The sequence below is a fragment of the Mus pahari genome, chromosome 10 (genome assembly GCF_900095145.1).
Source record: "Mus pahari chromosome 10, PAHARI_EIJ_v1.1, whole genome shotgun sequence".
NCBI lineage: Eukaryota > Metazoa > Chordata > Mammalia > Rodentia > Muridae > Mus > Mus pahari.
This window is the reverse complement of record NC_034599.1, coordinates 82,091,998-82,106,881: the sequence shown is the minus strand read 5'-3', so window position 1 is coordinate 82,106,881 and position 14,884 is coordinate 82,091,998. Positions and strand designations below refer to the sequence as shown.

General features: G+C 39.5%; 1 pseudogene; it reads left to right on the top strand.

Annotated features, from left to right (window-relative positions):
- Positions 1-1,508: 1,508 nt before the first annotated feature.
- Positions 1,509-2,149, top strand: LOC110328406 (annotated as a pseudogene).
- The last annotated feature ends 12,735 nt before the right edge of the window (positions 2,150-14,884 follow it).

Genomic DNA, 14,884 nt, shown 5'->3' with positions numbered 1-14,884 from the left:
GGTTCACAGTGAAAAGAGGGAAATTTTGGAAACAGTGGTCAAGCAGAAATTATATGTTAACCTGTACAATATGGGAGACATATGTTGTCTCAGGATAATATTTCTTGAAAGCAAAAGTTAGGTTTTTGAATGCAGGAAATATGCCCCAGGCTGCGTCCTGATTTAGAGAGTGCCCCACTTCTTTTGCAAGCCCTGCTAACATTTCGTTCTCTGTTCTGACACCACATCCTCCACTGGCTCCACATGGCAGCAGAGAAATGTAGCGATACAGCCATGAGGTATCTTTACTTAACATGTACCATGGCTGCATAATAGACGTTATTCAGAACAGGTAAAATCATCCAAACACCATGGGAAATACATTTTTTTACTTGACAAGTGAGTAGTGTTTCTGCCCTAGAAGCAAAGCCTTTGGAAATCCTGACTGTAAGCTCCCTGGAAAATTAACATACTTAGCATATGGTCAGGCACACTGAGCTTTTGAGTCCAATATCTTCCTTGACCTTGAGTACTTGCTCAACCCACAGCCCCTCGAGATGAGAGGTCTCTGTGTCTCCCCTCCCCTCCAGAGCAAGGAGGATCAAGGCAAAACATTCTGTCTCCTGCTCTGCAGGTGTGCTTTCCTTTCTTCTAAACAGCAGACTGCAAAGTTAACATCCGGGAAAGAGGGCGTCCTGTCTAACAGGTCCTACTGTTGGACCTGTAACTATACAAGTGGTGGCTTACGCTCTTAAAGCCCTTGCAAGGAAGCACCCAGTGTGTCCACTGTTTGGAACCCTGGCACTTGATAGTCCAGATGATGGACTCTGGGAGTATGCATCACATCCTTCTGTGGAGTGTGCTGTGATGACTCTGCAGGAACAGATACAAACTTTGTGCAATGCCTGGGATAGTCAGGACTTATGGTCACCCAATAGTTGGTTGTTAATAATTTCCTTTCCCTTTGACACCTAGCCTACAAATGTCTGTGTCAATTAAGAGTTCTCACTGATGGTAATTTTTAAGTTATCTTTTTATCCAGTTAAATTTATTGTTCACTTGGAGGTTTTTGGCCACACTGTTATAATCCTTTCAGGCAGGTAAAACAAACTTCCTGCAATAGGTCATTTACAGTGGGTGTCTATGGGTTTAATTTCTGGAGGAGGAGAAATACAAGAGAAAGGTGCCGGCAGACTGGTGTCTGGAGAGGGCCTGCTCCTCAAACAACAGAAAGGGAAAGCACATTTCTTTCTTAGGGACCACTAATTTGTGAGGATGGCTGATTGCTTCCTGACTTCACTGACTCAACAGAAGGCTCTGACTCTTTTATTATTTTTTATTGTTATGGTATGTGTAAGAGCACACATATATGCTCTGTAACACATGTGTAGAGGTCAGAGGACAACTTTATGGGATTCCCACAAAGCCCCCATACTGAAGGCTTGGATGTCAGCCTGTGGTGGTGTTGGGAGTTGGTACTGCTTTTTAGGAGGTGGGACCTGCTAGGAGGAAGTTAAGTCATTGGAAGCATGTTCCTAAAGAGAATACTGGGAGTTCTTTCCAGTCGGCACCAAGTGTTGGGTATCCCTCGGGACCACCAGCACAAGTTCTACAAGACTGGGGTTAAGAGAAAGCCCGACTGCAAGAGATGGCAGTAAGAGCTAAGATGACCTGCTACCAACACAAAGATTGACCATCATTGTATACATTCACAGTTCAAGTTCAAGGAAGCAATAAGAAGTACAGTGCCCTGAGATTGGATGTGAGGCACTTTTCCCAGAACTCTGAGAGTTATACTCGGAAAACAAAGATCATTGATGTTGTTTGCAATGTATCTGTTAACAAGCTGGTCCGCACCAAGCCCCTGATGAACTGCTTTGTGTTTCCCGACAGTACACCAAACCAACAGTGCCCACTATGCCCTACCATTAGACTACAAGGAGGGGGCCAAGCTGACTTCTGAGGAGGAAGAGATATTTAAATTAAAAAGATCAAAGAAAATTCAAAAGAACTACGATGAAAAGAAAAGTAATACTAAAATCAGCAGTCTCCTGGAGGAGCCGTTGCAGCCGGGCAAGCTCCTTCCTTTATCGCCTCAAGACCAGGCCAGTGTGGCAGAGCAGATGGTTATGTGCTAGAAGGCAAGGAACTGCGTTCTGAGGAATACTAAAACTGGGAAAGGCAAATAAGTCATCATTCATAGCTCCTGTAATAAAGGTGTTTATTGTTTTATGTTGAGAGAGAGAGAAAGAGAGAATATGAGAATATCTTAGGATTCTGTCTTCCTCTTGTTCCTTCCCCTCTTTTCTCTTCTCTCCCCTTCCTTCCTTTGTCCCTTCTTCCCCACCACCATGAGGTAGATAGGTTTCTACCAATAAACACATTTCTGCACTCAAAGGTATTCTTACTTGGCACAAGCACAAAGCACTTGGACCAAGAAACCATGGACTAAAACCCACAAAACCACAAAACAATATCTTTTCTTCTCTTAAGTTTATTTTTCTCAGGTATTTTGTTGAAGCAATATAAAACTGACCAAAACAACTTAGAAAGAGGAGCGATGAGAGGTGTAACATCACACACTCTCAAAACTCATTGACCGTCAGGGAGAGTGGCTGGAAAGATTGTCAAAGTTAAAAAAGAAGTCAGGAGGGACCAGAGTAAAACATGCCATTTGGACATGAAAGGATGACTGTACTCAGGAACTCACAGCGACTGTGGTTGGCTGCATAAGTCCTGCCCGAGACTAAGTCACTCAACATACTAGCATGAAGCAGGGGAGGGCTCACAAGACCCAACTGAAGAGCTATTTATAGTGGATGCTTCTTGGAGATGGAGAATCAGTTTTGTAAAGGTTGTGGCTCCTTGTAGGCTAATCATTCTCCAGTGGATGCCTGTGTATCCAGGAGTGACATCCACCATTGGAATAATTTGATATGAAGTTGGGAGGTGGTGGAGAGGTAGAGAAGAGATATATGAGAAGCTAGGAGAAGCAGCTTGTGTGTGAGGTGAATATGATCAAAATATGCTTTGTGAAATTCTCACATAATTATTGAAAAATATTCTTCAAAGGGGATTTATTTCTTCTCGTAGTTTTGGAGACTCCAGTCCATTTTTAGCAGACCCATTGCTTCTGAGCCAGAGATGAGGCAGGACAACATAATGGAGTGCATGGCAGTGGGAAATGCTCATCTTGTGGTGGTCAGGAAATGAACATAAGAGTAGACCATGATCCCAGTGATCATAAACATCCCACCAGATCCTGTCTCTTACAGTTTTTATTACCTCCCAACAGCAGCAGGGGATTTAACACTCCTGTCTTTGGGGATAATACAGGTCTAAACTGCAGCAGGGGGTTGACTCTTACAGCTTGTCTCTGCCATTCCCTCCCCCTCCCTTTTTTAGTAGTGAATCCTCTGTATGTTGACTGCCATGGTTGGCACTACTGTTCATCTAGGGGACATTTGCCAAAATAAACTAGTGCACCAAGAACAAGTGTGTGACTCAACTTTTTTTCTACCTTTATAGTGTGGACAGGAATTCAAAACTCACACCACATCCATTTGTAAAATGTTTTATTGTTGCCTGAGGGCTTCCCTCCCCTGATTTTTACCTGGAAACATTCCCTGACTCTCCGTGGTGTCCCGGAAGTGAGGATGCAGAGGGGATTTCCTTTCATGGCTCTAATTTCCAAAGCAGAGGAGTCAACATTTCATTCTTGTTGGTAAAGCCATGGTATTAAAAGCCAGCATATTTCACCTCTAAGTGTATCCCACAAAGGACTAATTAAACAATCAAGATTTGGTGGGAATATCATGAGTATAAATAAAATAAACATTTCACCCTAAGGAGTACCTAGCTTGTCATCTTATCCAGCCACAAATGATGGCGAATCCATTCAGTTTCTCATGTGGATCCTAAGTGAAGTCACTCAAAACGTCCAGTGTCGGACTCCTCTGGTAGTATATGATACACATGCTGTCTATTTCACTATTTTTTTCTTCCCTAGAATCTAGAATATTGATTCTATCTTCTCCATTCCTTTAGTCCTGCAGATTTGACATTTAAAATAAGCAAACAAATTATTTTCTGTCATGCTAGTAGAAGTTTTGTGGGGAATAGAGAACAAAAGCTTCCATTCTTAACAAAAAGTAAATATAAAATATTACTTATATTTTTATATTTTTCTGAAATTCTGTTTAAATATTTAATGTGAAATTGAATTGATGTGGCATCCATTAAAACACTAAAGTTATAATTTTCTTCTACTTAGTTTCATAACTAAAATTTTGATGTTGTATAATTTTTACATTTCCTTCATAAATGGAGGTTGATATGGGAAACTCAATAGCAAATAAGAGAGTAGGGTGGTAATTAATAGAGTGCAGTAAGATGCTGTGCCTTGTGTTCTGAAGCATTTTTTGTAGAAACACTGAGAGCTGAATCCACTACTCAACAGCAGAATAGAATCTAGTTCCTTGGACATCCATAAGATAGCTGTGATAAACCATATTGCATTTAGATGAAAGCAAGTCTGAATGAAGGACAGATGTATAGCTCTCAACAATGTCTGGCCCATGGGTAATATACAACAAAGTTGGGTTCTCTTTCCTGGTGCCAGAAGGAAGAGGAACTGTGGTAGCTTCTTTCTTAGGAGGCAGAAAAAGATGGGACTCTTGAGAGTCTACAACATTTCTCTGGAGCCCATATTTATTTCTGTGGAATTTACATTTCTTCTGCTACCGTAAAGAATTTGGGAAAATGAGTCTTGAAAATAGAGAAATGGTTTGTAAACATAAGAAGAAAAAAAAGAGTGAGAAGGCTAATATGAAAGACATATTGTTGAAGGGGGCAATAGTGGTATAACTGATCACCTCAAGAAATAATATTCAGAGGTGATTATATGGGTGAAGGACTCTTAGTTTGGGTTTCCACTGCTGTGAAGAGACAGCATGACCAAGGCAATGCTTAAAAAGGACAGCATTTAACTGGAGTTGGCTTAGAGTTTCAGAAGTTCAGTCCATTATCATCATGGTACAAGCATGGCATCATGCAGAATACTTGGTGCTAAAGGAGCTGAGAGTTCTATATCTTGATCTGAAGGAAACAAGGAGGTGACTGTCTTCCAAGGGCATCCAGGAGGAGGGTCTCTCCCACACTGGTTGGAGCTTGAGCACTAGGAGACCTCAAAGCCCATCTACATAGTGACATCCTTCCTCCAACGAGGAGACACCTCCTCCAAAGTGCTACTTCCCATGGGCCAGGCATGTTTAAATCACCAAATGACCACCACAAGGACTATGAGATCTCTCTCTCTCTCTCTCTCTCTCTCTCTCTCTCTCTCTCTCTCTCTCTCTCTCTCCACATGTGTATTCTGCATGCTTGTGTGCACTTGTGTATAAGTGTACATACAACTGTGTGCACATGCATGTGTAGGTCTGAGGTCAAACTTGGGTGTCATTACTTAGACACTGCCCGTCTTGCCTTTTGAGACAGAGTTTCTCATTGACTTGGGACTTGCCAGTTAGGTTCTGCTGGCTGATTGGAGTGCTCCACTGACACAACTGTTGGTACTTCCCCAGTTCTAGGATGATAAGCACATGTCACCAGGCCCTGGTGAAACTTAGGTTTTGAGATATGTTCCCAGCCCTTGATCTCCTTTCCCTATAGCCTAACTATGGTCACTCATTAGAACTCTTGCTGGGACAAAGGAAAGATAAACGAAAGCAGAAGAAACCAGAACTATTCCCTTCAGGTGCTGGCTGAAGACTTTGAAGTTAGGTAAAGTATAATGGAAGTGAACTTTCTTCATTGCCAGTAAGATTTAATTAAACCTGCTCTATCTAGTCATCAATATTGGAGATAATTAGAAATTGGCTACATGTCAATTCAAAGGGATGGTATATCATTTAAATAAATCATCTACATCTGGATGTTTTTATTCCATTAAGAAAATAAAATGTTTCCATGCCACCCCCAAAATGCCCCCACACATCAGTCATTATCCCAGTATTTCTTCCTCTCTGGCCCCCACCCTATCCCTCCTGTTCCCAACCCCACCTGCTCCCAGTCCACTCATGAAACCTATTCTATTTCCCGATTCCCAGGGAGATTCTTGCATCTGCCCTCAAGCTCTCCTTGTTTCTTAGTATTTCCGTGTCTGTGGAGTGTAGCATGATTGTCTTTTAGTTTACAGCTCATGTCAACTTATAGGTGAGTACTTATGTTTGCCTTTGTGGGTCTAGGTTACTTCACTCAGGATGATTTTCTAAGTTCCACACATTTGTCTGCAAATTTCATGATGTTGTTTTTAAATAGCTGAGTCATACTCTATTGTATAAATGTACCACATTTTCTCGATCCATTCTTCAGTTGAGGGACACGTAGGTTGTTTCTAGTTTCTGGTTATTACAAATAAATCTGCTAATAACATAGTCCTTGTGGTATAATGGAGTTTCCTCTGGGCATATGCCCAGGAGTGGAATAGCTGGGTATTGAGGAAGATAAATTCCCATTTTTTTCAGCAACTGCCACATTGACTTCCAAAGTGGTTATACAAGTTATACTCCCACTATCAGTGGAGAAGTGTTCTCCTAGCTCCATATCCTATCAGTATGGGCTTTCATTTGTAGTTTTGATCTTAGCCATTCTGATATCCATTTGCATTTCCTTGATGGCTAAGGATGTTGAGCTTTTCTTTAAGTGTTTTTGGCCATTTGAGATTCCATTTGAAATGGAAACTCCACAGAATCTATGAGATTAACACTTCACTAGCAAAGACTCATAGCAATGGGGAGCACGGAGCCAGAACTGCCCATCCTCTGCAACCAGGAATAGCCTCAAGTGAAGGAATTAGGACCCCAACCCAGCCACAGAACCTTTGACCTACATTTGTCCTGTCTGCAGAGTGTTCTGAGATCAGAGCCTAGCAGAATAGTCATCAAAGGGACCAGAGAGACTTCATCCAGCAACCAATGGTAGCAGGTGTAGAGCCCCACAGTCAAACAGTAGGCAAAGCTCAGTGAGGGGGAGGAAGGATCAGAGGAATCAGAGGGTCAGTGACACCATGTGAACATGGCCCACAGAATCAACTGACCATGACCATAATGATATGACTTATGGGGGCTTGCAGAGATCAGGGAGCTTGTGGGAGGCTGATCCAGGTCCTCTGTATATATGTTATGGGTGCATAGCTTGGTGTTCTTGAGGGGACCCTAACAATGGGAGAAAGGGGTGTCTCTGACTCTTTTTTTCCTACTTGTGGAACCCCTTTCCTCTTAGTGGGTTGCCTTGTCCAGCCTTGAGGTGATGGTATGCCCCTGGTCTTATTGTAGCTTGTTATGCAGTGTTTGGTTGATGTCCCTGGGAGGCCTGCTCTTTTCTGAGGGGAGGTGAAAGGGATAGACTGGATGGGGGGAGGGGAAACTGTGGTTGTGATGTAGTATATGAGAGAAGAATAAAAAAGAAAAGAAAAAAAAAGGGAAGAAAATAAAATGTTGGACCTAGTTAAAAACTTGGATCACTTTCAAAATTTTGAGTTTGTAAAATGTTAGTAGGCAGTGGTAGGGAAGCAGAAAGAACAGCAACGGGATTAGTTACCAGGTCCTGAGACTGCTTTTAAACAGGAAACAATACACCATTTTGAACAGACAGGAAGACATTTGGGTTGGTCCTGTTCAAAATTTCAAAATTCACAGCTATAATTGCAACCTCAGTTGGAGCTACTCAGTTTTGATAGAAATCACAGAAGGGTTTTCATTCCATAAAACTTTGTGACTACAACAAAAGGTTTGAAAATGTCAGACTGTTTCTCCTCTGCAGCTTATAAAATGATAAAAAAATTTTTTTTACTTACGAGAAAACTTTAACAAATCCATGTTGATAAGCAGTACTGCTTCTGGTATTGTCTCTAACTCCTCAGCCCTCAGCCCTCAGCGTGACTCTTGATCTGGGGGTGTTGCGTGGCCAGGTGTGGTTTGTGCCTGGCTTTTGTTCAGAGCAGCCTCTTCTTTCATCAACTCATCCAGCATCATTTCTGGTCTCAGTGTCCCATGATGCTCTGCGTCCCATTTCAACGACCACATCCTCATCATGACATGAGCATCCTAACTGTGGCCATTCTCACTGCCACTGCTGTGACTGATCACGATTCATGGGTCCAAAGTATCACCGCCAGCTGTCTTCTCTACAATAAATACAGCTGCTGCTTCTGATTTGCTCACACAGGGCACATTCCTACAAGGCCAGGACAAGGGACCCTCCCTCTTCACCATGCTTCTCAAGTGCTTGTCAAGTCCTTTGCTGTCTCTGGGATTGCATGATTTTTCTTTTTTTTATACAGAACCACGGCTTTTAAATGACACATTAAAATCAACAGTATTTCTGCTGAAATTTCTACCATCTGGCATTGTCTCCCCCACTCTGTTGAAGTCATCAATTTCAGTCTCTCTTCTGGGCTTTGCTTCCAAATATCTTTCTAAATCGGAACCACAGGGCTTGCTAGTTAGCTGCTGGTGTCTCTTAGACACAGAATCAGAGCACAGCTTATCTAACTGCTGTAGCACAGTGGGATCCTGAATTTTTTTTTTTTCATAAAGTCTATCATAGATAAAGCAGAGATAGTTTTTCTTCTTCCTGGAGCATTTCCTACAGCAAATTCTTTCTCTTCCCCCCAAGTGTTTTAGTCTTTCCATGCTGGCTTGTGTGTGGGGTTCACTGTGGGTAAAGTGAACCTATGCCACCAGCTATTCCCTTTACATGTTCTGAAACTGTCATCGGATTACCTAAGGTTTCTTAGATCCTTTTGAGATAATGAAAATGATTTTATGATTGTGATTCCTGTCCAGCTAAATTTTTTTACTCTTTATTTTTTCTAATATTATACCACGATTTTTTTCAAACAAAGAGAAATGGAAAGATTATTACAGTGAGTACTGTGTACCTGCCAGCTAGATTATGTCACTAACATTACCACACTTGGTTTGTCATGTATGCATATATGTATATGGTTATCCTTCTCTCTGGCTCTTATACCGTCTAACCTTTTGGTGGGTGTTTCCAAATGCACTTATGTACCAATAGGCTTCTTTCTTGGTTCTCTCTGAGTCTGTAATGTGTCTTTGTCACTAACCATTTCACTATGATGAATGTGTTATTTATGCTGAGTGGGAATTGATGAGACTATTAAAATCCAGGAGTGATGTTTTAGAGCTAAGAAAGATTCTCTTACTCTCTCCCCAGCATTCTGTTGGAACTTACAATCCTAACTTCTCTCTTTTGAATTCTCTAGCTTCTTTAAAAAAATCTTTCCATTGTCATACAACACTCTATAAGTTTTCTTCAGATCTATCTCCCAGTTTATGAATGTTTCTCTTAAGTTTAATTTTAATCTACATAACTCAGTAGATGAGTTTTTCATTTTGTATGTATATTCAATGCAATAGAATATAACCTTTGAATTTATGCAACATAATTTTGATAGAATTTTGGTGATCTTGTTAGATTTCCTCCTTTTATTTTTTATTAAATATATTTAGTATTTTGTATCTGATAGTTTCTGTATCTATAATCTTGTTTGTATAACTCTAGACTATAGAGAGGTTTTTTTCCTGCTGACACATTCTCATAGTGACTTGTTTCATTTATTGGCAAATGCCTTCTGATTGGGCACACCCATGTGACCTTTGCATGCCCTCTATGTAAAGTATGCCCTCTATATCAGGCATTCATTTGCCTCTGTTGGGCATCAGGGCACTATCTTCAGAGAACATTTAAAATAGAATTTTGGTTTAGAGGTTTCGTTTGATTGCTCACATTTGACAACATATGTAGTCTAAATTTAGGTCCCTATCTTTGTCGTCGGTGAGAGTAACTTTAGATTAGGAATATTGAGACAGAAAGAGGGTGTGCTAATGTTCTTGCTACCTTTCATCAATTTCTGAGGAAACTGATCCTCAGAATTCTTGGTTTTAAGCTGCTATCTATGATTGGACGCTATCTTTCTGAGTACCAAAGTTTAGGATGTACCTCCTGGGGAGGTACTGGTCTCCAATTTGTTTTTAATATAAAATGATTTGTGAATTTTTATTATTTCTTGTATTTGATGACTTACCTTAGTTTACTGATAACTTCACTATTATCAACATTATGATTTATTAAATCCAGTTAATATTTTATTTGTGTTATACTTAAAGGAAATATGACTACTGTTGGAAAGACACATGCACACTATATTTTGAAAACCAAAATAAGTTAGCCAGCACCATAATACAGTTTAAGGTGAAAATCTTTATACTTATAGTTTTCTAATTGGATTATTTCAGAGAATAGGAAAAAACTCATGTGGTTGAAAAAGATTAATGGTAAAAAGAATAGAAAAGATGGAAGAATTTTCATCACAAGTTATTTTCTATATATCAAGTCAATGTAAAAGTCTCTATTTCTTGCCTCTAGGTTTTAATATGTATCACAAAATGAATATTGCTAATTATAGATTTCTAGACATTTAAAGCTTTGGTGAGATAACACATAAAATACTGTATGCGAGATTTAATGAACAGTGCAAAAATAAGTGTAGGCTAGAGTTAACCTAGAGCTTCCTATTTAGACTGAAAAGGAAGCTGGAGAGATGGCATTTGTTGTCTTGCAGTAGACTAGGGTTTGATCCTTAACACCTACATGGTGGCTCACAGACACCCATGACTCCAGTTCCAGGTAATCCAATGCCCTCTGACTTCTGGAGGTATCAGGCATGTACAAGGTATACATACACACAGATGGAACATTTATACACTGAAAAAAGTAAGTATGCTAAAAAAGACTTAAAATTTTAAGCCTTTAATTAATGTATAATAAATATACATATTATGGTATTCATTGTAACCTTTCACTTTCTGTATACCGTGTGTAGAGACCAAGTTAAGATAATTTGTATAGCTATCTCAAACATTTATCATTTCTCCATGGTCAAAAAAAGACATTGAAAATCTGCTTTACCACCCTCATAGAAGCAAAGGGAAGGGGCAAGGGGGTGGAAAGTCCGTAGAGGGGAAATCACAAAGGGGGATATCATTTGAAATGTAAATGAATAAAATGATTAATAAAATAAACTGTTAAAATTAAGTTCTCAGCTTTAAAAATACATTATACAATTTCAAAATTTTGTATCCATCAATTCAGAATCAGAGTATAGCTGATGGATCTTAAGAGTCAGATATATTTCCTTCTTCTAGCTTTAAAGGCACACTTTTATAATGTTTTTGATTGTATTCATTGCTGGGGCAGGTAAAAGTAACACTGGAAGAAAGATGTGCTGATATTAGAAAGTCATTTTAAATCTGAAAAAAAGTTTAAAAATTTTGTCAAGTGGTAAATAAAAAAGATCTGAAGTAATTGTAATATACCTTGTAATATTTAGATACATTTGTAAAACAGTACTTGAAACAAAATGAAGCTTGTTGTTATCTCTGAACGGTTAGAAAAACTGTATTAAAATTAAATGAACAATGGAGGAGCTAGAGAAAGTACCCAAGGAACTGAAGGGGGCTGCAACCCTGTAGGTGGAACAACAATATGAACTAACCAGTACCCCCTGAGTTTGTGTCTCTAGCAGCATATGTAGCAGAAGACGGCCTAATCGGCCATCATTGGGAAGAGAGGCCCCTTGGTCTTGCAAACTTTATATGACCCAGCACAAGGCAAGGCCTGGGCCAAGTAGTGGGAGTGGGTGGGGAGGGGAGCAGAGGTGGGGGGAGGGGTATAGGAAACTTTCGGGATAGCATTTGAAATGTAAATAAAGAAAATAATAAAAAAAATGAAAAAAAATTAAATGAACAGCAAAAAGGAAAAGAAAATCTGCTTTACTAGCTATTTTGAAATATACAACTGATAGTCGCCATGCTTAGCTATTCTGCTGTACTACAACATGTGCTTACTCTGTCTACCCAGACACGTCGACCTGTCTTCTCCCAAGTATTTTCCAGTCTCTGGTAAGCATTATTCTCCTTGTTCTTTACTTCTGTGGAACTCACTTCTTCCAATAAGAGCACACCTGACATTTGTCTTTCTGTGCCTGTGTCTGAGTTCACTTACTACACTGCTTTCTAGTTTTATCTGTGTTACCACAAATTACAAAATTTCATTCTTTTGTGGCTAAATAACAATATTTTCATATAACAGCACATTGTTTTTGTTTTTTTGTCGTGTTGTGTTTTGTTTTGTTGTGTTGTGTTTTGTTTTGTTTTGTTGTGTTGTGTTTTGTTGTGTTGTGTTGTGTTTTGTTTTGCCTGTGCACCTGCTGATGGATATTTAGGGTTGATTCTGTGTAATGGCTATTGTGAAAAAGCCTGTGGTGAACACGAGACTGTGGATGTCTCTTTAATATCCTGATTTTAACTTATTTTACCTCACTCACACACACACACACACACACACACACACACACACACACACACACANAGAGAGAGAGAGAGAGAGAGAGAGAGAGAGAGAGAGAGAGAGAGAGAGAGAGAGATAATATCAGATCACATAGCCCAAAAGGACTTTAATGGGTGTGTCCTAGAATTTTCTTGGAGACATAGTCAATGCCATTGTATATATAACAGGATCGAAGTGAAGTGTTAGACTCCATCTAATGGAATGGCAAAAGGCAAATGGGAAATGGCTAAAACGGCAAGGAAATCACATTGAAGAAAACATTCTGATGGTTGTTGTTTCAATAAGGATCTCAATGAATTTCCAAAAGATTTCACAAGAAAGTTCCAAGATCTTGGAATAACTCAAAAATCTTCAACTCTGATAGATTCTGAACAGGATTTTTTTTTAATTCTCAATAGCTGCTCTTTTCAAACTGTGGTAAATTTGTAATGCTCCTTTGAACTTATAGCCAAAGACAGGATGTCTAGAGTTCATGCCTGCATTCCTTTGATTTGTTAAATAGACATAGATTCTTTACAGAGTGGGTTTTAACTCTGGAAGAGCAGGAGAATGATCTTGGGTCATTTGGACACCTAGTCTGGATGTCCCTGAAAGTCACTGATTTTGTTCAGTTGTAAACATTGAGACTTGTCTCAGTCAGGGTGATCCTAGATTATCTTTGACACTTCCTAGGTGGGAAGATTCCTAACACAGGAATGTCTTCCAGCTGTTTTAAACTGAGAACTTAGTTCTCTTTTATGATTGATGCAGCTAGTGGCCACTAAAACTTATGAATACAAACCCGAATGAAGTACAAAAACTTGACCAAAAAAAAAAAAAATTCCAGGTACTGCTGTCCTGTGAGTCGCAGCAGAGAAAGATGCCAAGGGCGTCTGTTGGTTAACAGAGATTTCGGCTAAGGAGGGGAACGGCCTCTGGGTTGTCCCTCTGTGAGGGGCCTAAGGCCCCTGGCCTGCTCCTCAGGCTACATAACCAAAGTTTTGGGAAGAACCACTCTCAGCACAAGCATTTCCAAGATGCTGCTGAGATATAAATGGGTGTGCATCCAAAAAGGACAGTGTAGCAAAGCGATCAAAAGAAACTGGGCATTCTTACCAGCAGCTGAGACAGAAGAGCAGTGCTGTTGAAAGAACAGCTGGAGAAAGGTAATTGTGGCCTTACCGCTAATCCCTCTGCCTCTGAGCATACAAATATGAGTGAATAAGTTAGCGTAGCCATTATGTGACATTATGCACCCTTTTAACAATTACGTACCTAAATTACTAACATTAGATTGACTAATGAGTACATTTAGTTTCTGATTACACAAAGGACAAAGAGACTGCTTTTAATTATGTATGGTTTTGTTATGAAAATAACAATAATTGTTCTTTTATTTATCTGAGTATAATACTGGCCATAAAAGATGCTAGTTATTATATGATTAAGTTAACTTTCCTATCAAGAACATGTTTGTAATATTGATCATTCAGTAGAGTCTAGCAAGCACTGTGTGCTTTGAAATGAGATATGTTTGCTTCTAGAATATATTGCATACTAAACAAGATTCAACTTTTCGTGGAAAGTAGAATTCCTAGCCTTGAAATCAAGTTTTAGATGATTCCACTGACAGATAATAATTGTACATTTTTGTGGGATGCTCTATGAGTTTGGATGCACTTTTAAATAATATGATGTTCAGTTACCATGGTTTGATTATCCATCATGTCAAACATCTCAAATCTCTTTTTAGCTCTTTTGACTTACATAATTTAATGCCCCTGTCCTTTTGTATAGCAGAGCACTGACACTCCGCCCATCTGGCTGAGATATAACCTCCGGAGAAAACAGAGGAAGGGTTTTGCTTTTTAAAACAGAGTTTACTCCATTGGACAATTGTTCATATTCTGACATCATGAATCCTCTGAAATGTCTAAAATTTCAAGGAGGTTGGGGTGGGGGAGTAGGAGCTTCTGGAGGTTGATGTTGTTCTTTGTCCAGGGCAAAGACACACAGCTTTCAGCAAATCCGCAGGGGGCTATGATTAAGGACTCCCACCTAGGATAATGATAGTCTCACAGGGGAGCTTTTTCTATAAATACAGCAGATTGGTCTGTTATTTCTGACTGTTTTCTAATGCCCACAGACCTAAATGTTCAGATGTTTGACAAAACAAAATGAGTGGTTCCATTAAAGTTTCAAAATAAAGAATTATAACTGTTTTTTGAGGAATCTAGGGTTTTATAACACATAAAACCTGTGACTTGTTTTCATTTGACATGAATGATTTAGGTATGTGATTTCATTTGATTTTACATCCCAAGTCTCAGAATTCGTTTGAATTTTACTTTGTCATTGCCATTTGACAGTGTCTAGAATTAAGTAATTAAGGTATGAAGTGGTTAAAACTTTACGGTAGCACCCAAACCACCTCTTTCCTCTCTCCCTTTCTCCCTTTCTCTCTCTCTCTCTCTCCCTTTCTCTCTCTCCC